This window comes from Pinus tabuliformis, chromosome 1_1 (genome assembly GCF_031772625.1).
Source record: "Pinus tabuliformis cultivar Carrire ecotype Pingquan chromosome 1_1, CPIR1, whole genome shotgun sequence".
NCBI classification, from domain to species: domain Eukaryota; kingdom Viridiplantae; phylum Streptophyta; class Pinopsida; order Pinales; family Pinaceae; genus Pinus; species Pinus tabuliformis.
Window position 1 is genome coordinate 712,065,717 of NC_142297.1, and position 7,700 is coordinate 712,073,416.

A 7,700-nucleotide genomic window follows, 5' to 3' on the forward strand; every position below is an offset into this window, starting at 1 on the left:
TTGTATGTGATGGGACCAGCCCTAATCTTTAACCTTTAAATTAAATAGTAAAGGTTTTCTAACATGAAATAATCGATTTGATTAATGATTATGATAAAATAGACAATAGATTAGTGGTTGATTGTCGTTTCGATTGCAATTATAGTGTGATTACAATCATGGGCGGAGATATTTCTGTGATTAGTTTTAATCAATGCTACTATGGTTAAACAACTACGAGACAAGTGTCCTGGCCTTGGTATGCGCTCCTCCTGCCTTGACAATCATCTTTGCCCTAATCTTCCAGTTCATTTCATTTGGCTCCGGTTTGTTTGTTGGTTTAGCTCTTTGTTGTGCATTCTCGCCTGTAATGAAGTTTCAAGCCTCGGCCTCTTTCTCAGTGCTTGTCCCGGTCTATGAGTTGTGCTTTGTCTCTTTGTGTGAGATTGTTTCGCTGTGGTTGTAATTTGTTATGGTTGAAATGTCTCTGTGGGGTTTCTACTGGATTCCGCCGTTGCGCAGAGGTGATGCTTCACTATTAGAAGGGTTTTTCAATTTGGGTTCTTTGTTTGCTATCTATGCATGTTTTCTTGTTGTCTTTAGATGTATTTTTGCTATTCACTTTTCTGGTCTCGGTGTTCTCTTACCAGGTCGCGGCTAGCTTGGGGTTTCACCGTTAGCTTCAACTGTTCTCAGTCTCATTCAGGTAAGCTATGGCTCCATGCTTCAGTTCTACACTCATTTTTTTTTACTTGACTAAGGGTTTTGCTCCTCTTTCTTGTAGCAATGCTGTTAGGGTTTAGGGGTTTCGAGCCATGGGCTCTGTTCGCTGTCTGGTGGCTTTTGTTGGCTTGTTAGTCCACTCTCTTTTTGGCTGTAGTGTCTCACTGCCAGTGAATGCAGTTTGGTCTCTTCCACAGTCACTGTTCTCTGTGCATTTGTTCCAGTTTGGGGTTCTCAACGAGGGTTTTTCACCCCCTGTGTGATTCTTCAGTTCCGAGGGGAACTTGGTTCCTCTGTCCAGCAATTATAATTTTGTAATAAAAATGCAACTATGCTTTGGATTGTAATTTTTATGTTTCGCTACACTTGTTTATATTTGTAATGGAAAGAATTTACAGTTGATGACTTCTTTTGAGGAAATACCTGGTATATGTTGGTTGTTGTTGTGTCTTGTATGAGAATTCACTATTCCTCTTGAACCCTCCCTGGTTGCTCACTTAATTTCGTTAGTTGTTGTAAATGGTAATTGCTTTGGCTGTAGACACTAGTATGATGCTCTTTAGTAATTGTCTCGCTCGTGTCTTGTATGCGGTTGCGCCCCTCTATTTTGGATCTTGGTGTTCTTGTGATGCCTAAGAAGACTTGCTGTCTGTCTATGTTGTTAATCAATTGTAAATGTGCATAGAAAGAAATTTTACTAAATTACAAATGGACTCAGAAATTTTCAATCTTTGTATATATTATGCTTCTCTGTTTATGATGGAAAAATCAACTCTTACAGAATGTTTCCTTTCCTATTTTGTACTACTATATGAAACAATTTGTGAAACTGCCAACAGTTAGTTTTAGTTACATTCTCAACTGTTCTTCTAATTTATCAAACTAATTCCTAAATATTAACTTGAAAGAAAAATGAAAATGAAATTACAAAATGTAAACGACTATTGGGCCCTAAATGATAAAAATTATTAGAAAAAATAAAATGAACCCGAGTGTTATGACCTGTCAACCAACCAACCTGTAACATGTAAGACAAACACCTGTCTTCCTGTTTACCCTAAGTTGGATGCTCCTGCATCAGTCTCTCAGGGTAACAAAAAGTCATGGCTCTGTTCCATGAGTTCCTCAACAGAATAGCCTACTCGACGAACTATCCTCAATGGGACGGTTCTTCCACTTGACAAGGTACTGAAGGTACTCTTTCCTGCGAGTGCGTTTGGCCACCTGTGTGTCGAGAATTCTCTCGATCTCAAGGGGTTGAACCGTAGGCATTTGCCTCATCCAAGAACCATTCTCAATCTGGGTGTCCCGTTCTGGCCGTGCTGCACTGTCGTCTTCAGGACTGGCAGTAAATGGAAACAGATTTGCCACATTGAAGATGGGCGATATGCCTATCCCTGGTGGCAGCTGTAATTCATAGGCATTGGTAGAGAATTTGTGAAGAATTTTGCAGGGGCCAATCTTCTTGTATTTTAGCTTGTTATATTCGCCCTTAGGAAATTGTTCTTTGCGTAAATGCAAAAGGACTTCGTCCCCTACATTAAATTGTACTTCCCGCCGCTTGAAATCTGCATGCTGCTTATATCTCTGACTGTTGTCCTGCAATTTTGACTTTACCTGCTTGTGTAAGTTGTTCATTGCCTTGGCGAAATCTAACTCGTCAGCACTCCTTTCTAGTTTTCCCAGATCTCGTAGTTCATGCACTCCGCAAGGATGCATGTCATACAAAATTTGAAAAGAACTGTAACCGTGTTGCGATTTGGTGAATCGTTATAAGCGAATTCCGCCTAAGGAAGCACACGATCCCACATTCGTGAGTTCTCTCCAATCAAACTTATAGCAGGTTTCCCAAGCTTCTATTCACCACCTCTGTTTGCCCATCAGTTTGTGGGTGATATGCGGAGCTGAAACTCAACTGAGTGTCCAACTTCTTCCACAGGGTGCGCCAAAAGTGCCCTGTAAATTTCACATCCCTGTCTGAGATAATGGACCTCGGTAAGTCGTGCAACCTGACGATTTCCATGAAAAACAAGTGTGCTACGTGAGTGGCATCACTGGTTTTTCGACAAGGAATGAAATGCGCCATTTTCGAAAACCGATCTACTACCACCATCACCGAGTCGAAACCTCGCTGCATCCTTGGTAGACCCAAGACAAAATCCAAGCTGATTGAGTCCCACGGTCTACTTGGAATAGGCAATGGCATGTAGAGTCCTGCATTTTGGCTGTGTCCTTTCGCCAATTGGCACACTTTACACCTAGTCACATATCGTTGCACGTCCTGTCGCATCTTTGGCCAGTGATAAAAGTGTCCTAGCTGTTCTAATGTTTTGTCTATGCCGAAATGCTCGGCTAGACCTCCGTTGTGCTTCTCCCGAATGATATTCTCTCTCATCGAACAATCGGGAATGCATAATTGTCCCCCTTTAAACAATAGCTTCTCCTGTAAATTATAGTCCAACCATGGACTATTGTTTCTCAGCAAAGGATTCTGACAGGCTTCATAAGCCTCTTTGAAATCCGCGTCGGTCTGATACAAGTCTTTCAAATGCTCAAAGCCCAGCACTTGTATCGTACTCTCCTGCAAGAGCAAAGCTCTTCTGCTCAACGCATCTACCACCTTGTTGGCCTACCCGCTAATGTGTTTCAACACAAAAGTGAAACTCTGTAAATATTCAACCCACTTAGCATGCTTGTGATTCAGCTTATGTTGTTGCATCACATATTGCAGTGTAGAGTTATCAGAAAATAAAACAAACTCACTTCCCAGCAGATAGTGTCTCCAATGCTTTAGTGCTTGGACGACAACATAGAATTCTTTGTCATAAGATGAGTACTTCTACCTGCTCTCATTCAACTTCTCACTGAAAAACGCAACAAGTTTGTCTTCCTGGCTAAGTACAGCTCCAATGGCCATACCGCTTACATCACAACAGACTTGGAAGAGCTTATTAAAATTAGGCAATCTTAGGATTGGCCTCTCAGTGATTCTTTTCTTCAATAATTGGAAGCTCCTCTTTGTTGCTTCAGTCCAACAAAAAGGTTGACTCGCCTTCTTAATAGTATCCAACATAGGCGCGCAGATTCCACTAAAATCTCTAATAAATTTATTATAAAAACTTGCCAACCCATGAAAACTATGAACCTCAAATAGGCTCTTTGGGGATGGCCAGCTAATAATAGCTGCAACTTTTTCTGGGTCCATCTTCAACTCGTTCTTTGCAATCACAAAACCTAGATAAACCAGTTCTCTTTGAAAAAAAGTACATTTTTTTAGATTTATCAGCAGCTTATTCTGCTGCAATTTCTCCAACACACTTCGAACATGTCGAAAGTGTTCCTCCTTAGTCTTGCTGAAAATTAATATATCATCAAGATACATTATCACAAACTTTCCAATGAACTCTTTCATCATTTCGTTCATCAGTTGCATAAAGGTACTAGGGGCATTACTTAATCCAAATGGCATTACCAGCCACTCATACATCCCTTCATTAGTCTTGAATGATGTTTTCCATTCATCCCCTTCCCTGATCCAGATTTGGTGGTAACCGCTCTTCAGATCGATCTTCTAGAAGTATGCTGCCCCCCTCACGCAGTCCATCATATCGTCCATCCGTGGCAGTGTAAACCTGTACCTGATGGTAATCTTGTTGATGGCCCTCGAATCTGTGCATATTTTCCATTCTCCTCCTTTCTTGGGAGCGAGAACTGTCAGAACTGTGCAGGGGCTCAAACTCTCCCTTATCAGCCCTTTATCCAGCGATTCTTGCACCTGTTCTCTGATCTCGTTATCTTTGGGGCTCATCCAGTATGCTGCCTTGTTCGATAGACTTGCTCCAGGTATAAAGTCAATGTGATGACTAATACTCCTCTTAGGAGGCAGTTTATTTGGTAGATCATCCACTACGATGTCACTAAACTCCTGCAACATCTCCTGAATTTCTTCTGGTAAATCTGAAATTTCAGTGTAGTAACAATGTCTTTGGCCTCCTTACTACAGCATAATTTACTTCGTTGTCTTCGATCTGCTTTAAGAATTCCTTTCCTCCCACCAGTAACGCTTTTACTCCACTCGTTTCTGTCGTTTCTTCCTCCTTGATGGGTACAAGCGTGTGCTTAATCCCATCCTTAACAAACTTGTAACAGTTTGTCTTTCCATCATGCACTACCTTCCTGTCATACTACCATGGTCTCCCTAGCAGTATGTGACACACGTCCATTGGCATTATATCGCAAATAACTTTATCTCTGTACTTGCCAATGTGGAACTCAACCTCACATTGTTCATCAACCAACAGTTGATGCCCTTTCTGCAACCATGACACCTTATAAGGTGTGGGATGCTTTAGCCTCTTCAAGCCCAACTTCTCCACCATCTCTGTGGCGACTAGATTGTTCGTGCTCCCACTGTCGATAATTAGCTTGCAGCATTTTCCGTGCGACTTGCAAACTGTCCGGAATAATGCCTTCCTTTGAGTTGGGTCAACTGTCTCCTTCGCTGGTATCAGCGGTACCTTATTTAAAATCAAGGCCTCCCCTGTTTTTGGTACATTCTCTACCTCCTGGGGTGGTGCCTCTGCTTCATCTGTTTGTGCAATATATGTTCCCCTTGTCTCGGCCTGCTCTCCTTCAGGACACTCATAGGACTTGTGCCCCCACATATGGCACTTGTAACACTGTACGGCAGCGCCTCTGCCTCGGCCACTACCTCTTCCACGCTGGTATGGCCTTCCCCCTCTCGTGTTACCGTCCTTCTCCGTTGTCCCTGAAGTTTTCGAGCTGTTGCCTTCATCATTGGGGTTAGCAGCTTTGCCTCTGCCAAAAACTCGTCCTCTTCCTCTGCCAGATCCTCCTCCTCTTCTGGCATTCTGTTTTCTGTTTATCTTCTCTTCCGCCTTCAAGGCACTTTGATAAGCCTCATCTATAGTTCTGGGCGAAAGAATGCTTATTTCATCTAATATATCCAACCTCAAACCATTTACGAATCTCACTGTTTTCTCTGGAGTGTCCTCCACATAACCTACCCTCAAGTTCATCCGGTAGAATTCCTCCGTGTATTCTTTCACTGTCATTCCCTTCTGTTTCAAATTTTGTACCTGTCGGTACATGGCAATCTGATAATCTTTGGGCAAAAATTTTCCCTTCAACTTAGCTTCCATCTTGGTCCACTTCTTGATTGGTTGCTTGTTCAACCTCTTCCTTTCTGCCTGTACACTATCCCACCATAAGGCTGCATGCCCTTTTAATCTGGTGGCAGCGAACTTCACTCTCTTATCTTCGCTGATATCTTCATACTCAAAGTACTTATTTAGCTCACTGAGCCAATCCAGCAGTACCTCTGCTGACAAACTTCCATCATAACTAGAAATCTCTTGCTTGGGTTACTATTTGCTACCAAGACTGATTTCAACAACCTGATCTCCGGTCCTTCGTCGTCTGATCCATCTGTTGTTGTTGTAGCTTCCTCATCACTTTCATCTCCTCCATAAGGATCCCTTCTTCTCCCTGCTTCTACCGCCGCCAGTCGGGCGTTTAGGATCCAAATTTCCTCTCTCAATCCTTCGTCTACTGCTCTGCGTATACCTCTCCCACGGCCTCATCTTCCAACTTCCATTTCTGTTAAGATAACTCAATTTTCCTACTCTAATATCACTTGATGGGACCAACCCTAATATTTAACCTTTAAATTAAATAGTAAAGGTTTTGTAACTTGAAATAATCGATTTGATTAAATATTATGATAAAATAGACAATAGATTAGTGGTTGATTGTTGTTTTGATTGCAATTATAGTGTGATTACAATCATGGGTGGAGATATTTTTGTGATTAGTTTTAATGAATGTTACTATGGTTAAACAACTACGAGACAAGTGTCCCGGCCTTGGTATGTGCTCCTCCTGCCTTGACAATCGTGTTTGCCCTAATCTTCTGGTTCATTTCATTTGGCTTTGATTCGTTTGTTGGTTTAGCTCTCTATTGTGCGTTCTCACCTATAATGAAGTTTCAGGCCTCAACCTCTTTCTCATTGCTTGTCCCGGTCTATGAGTTGTGCTTTGTCTCTATATGTGAGACTGTTTCGTTGTGGTTGTAATTGGTTACAGTTGCAATGTCTCTGTGGGGTTTCTGGTGGATTCGTTGCGCAGAGGTGATGCTTCACTGTTAGAAGGGTTTTTCAATTTGGGTTCTTCGTTTGCTATCTATGCATGCTTTCTTGCTATCTTTGGATGTCTTTCTGCTATTCACTTGTCTGGTCTCGGTGTTCTCTTAACAGGTCGCGGCCAGCTTGGGGTTTCAACGTCAGCTTCAACTGTTCTCGATCTCGCTCAGGTAAGCTATGGCTCCATGCTTCAGTTCTACACTCATTTTTTTTTACTTGACTAAGGGTTTTGCTCCTCTTTCTTGTAGCAATGTTGTTAGGGTTTAGGGGTTTCGAGCCATGGGGCTCTGTTTGCCGTCTGGTGGCTTTTGTTGGCTTGTTAGTCCACTCTCTTTTTGGTTGTAGTGTCTCACTGCTAGTGAACGCAGTTTGGTCTCTTCCACAGTCACTGTTCTCTGTGCATTTGTTCCAGTTTGGGGTTCTCAACGAGGGTTTTTCTCCCCCTGTGTGACTCTTCAATTCCGAGGGGAACTTGGTTCCTTCGTCCAGCAATTATTATTTTGTAATAAAAATGCAACTATTCTCTGGATTGTAATTTTTATGTTTCGCTACACTTGTTTATATTTGTAATGGAAAGAATTTACAGTTGATGACTTCTTTTGGGGAAATACCTGGTATATGTTGGTTGTTGTTGTGTCTTGTATGAGAATTCACTATTCCTCTTGAACCCTCCCTGGTTGCTCATTGAATTTCGTTGGTTGTTGTAAATGGTAATTGCATTGGCTGTAGGTACTAGTATGCTGCTCTTTAGTAACTGTCTCGCTCGTGTCTTGTTTGCGGTTGCGCCCCTCTATTTTGGATCTTGTTGTTCTTGTGATGCCTGAGAAGACTTTCTGC

At 42.1% G+C, this 7,700-nt stretch overlaps 1 long non-coding RNA gene across 9 annotated transcripts; it reads left to right on the forward strand.

Annotated features, from left to right (window-relative positions):
- Positions 1–238: 238 nt before the first annotated feature.
- On the forward strand, positions 239–7,463 carry LOC149215849 (uncharacterized). Of its 9 annotated transcripts, XR_016250503.1 has the most exons (4): positions 239–503; positions 630–685; positions 6,978–7,033; positions 7,232–7,333. It is a non-coding gene; the product is annotated as an uncharacterized LOC149215849 (long non-coding RNA). The 9 variants fall into 9 exon arrangements; XR_016250496.1 differs by lacking the exon at positions 630–685 and having other exon boundaries at positions 7,232–7,463; XR_016250501.1 differs by having other exon boundaries at positions 6,978–7,333.
- Positions 7,464–7,700: the final 237 nt, after the last annotated feature.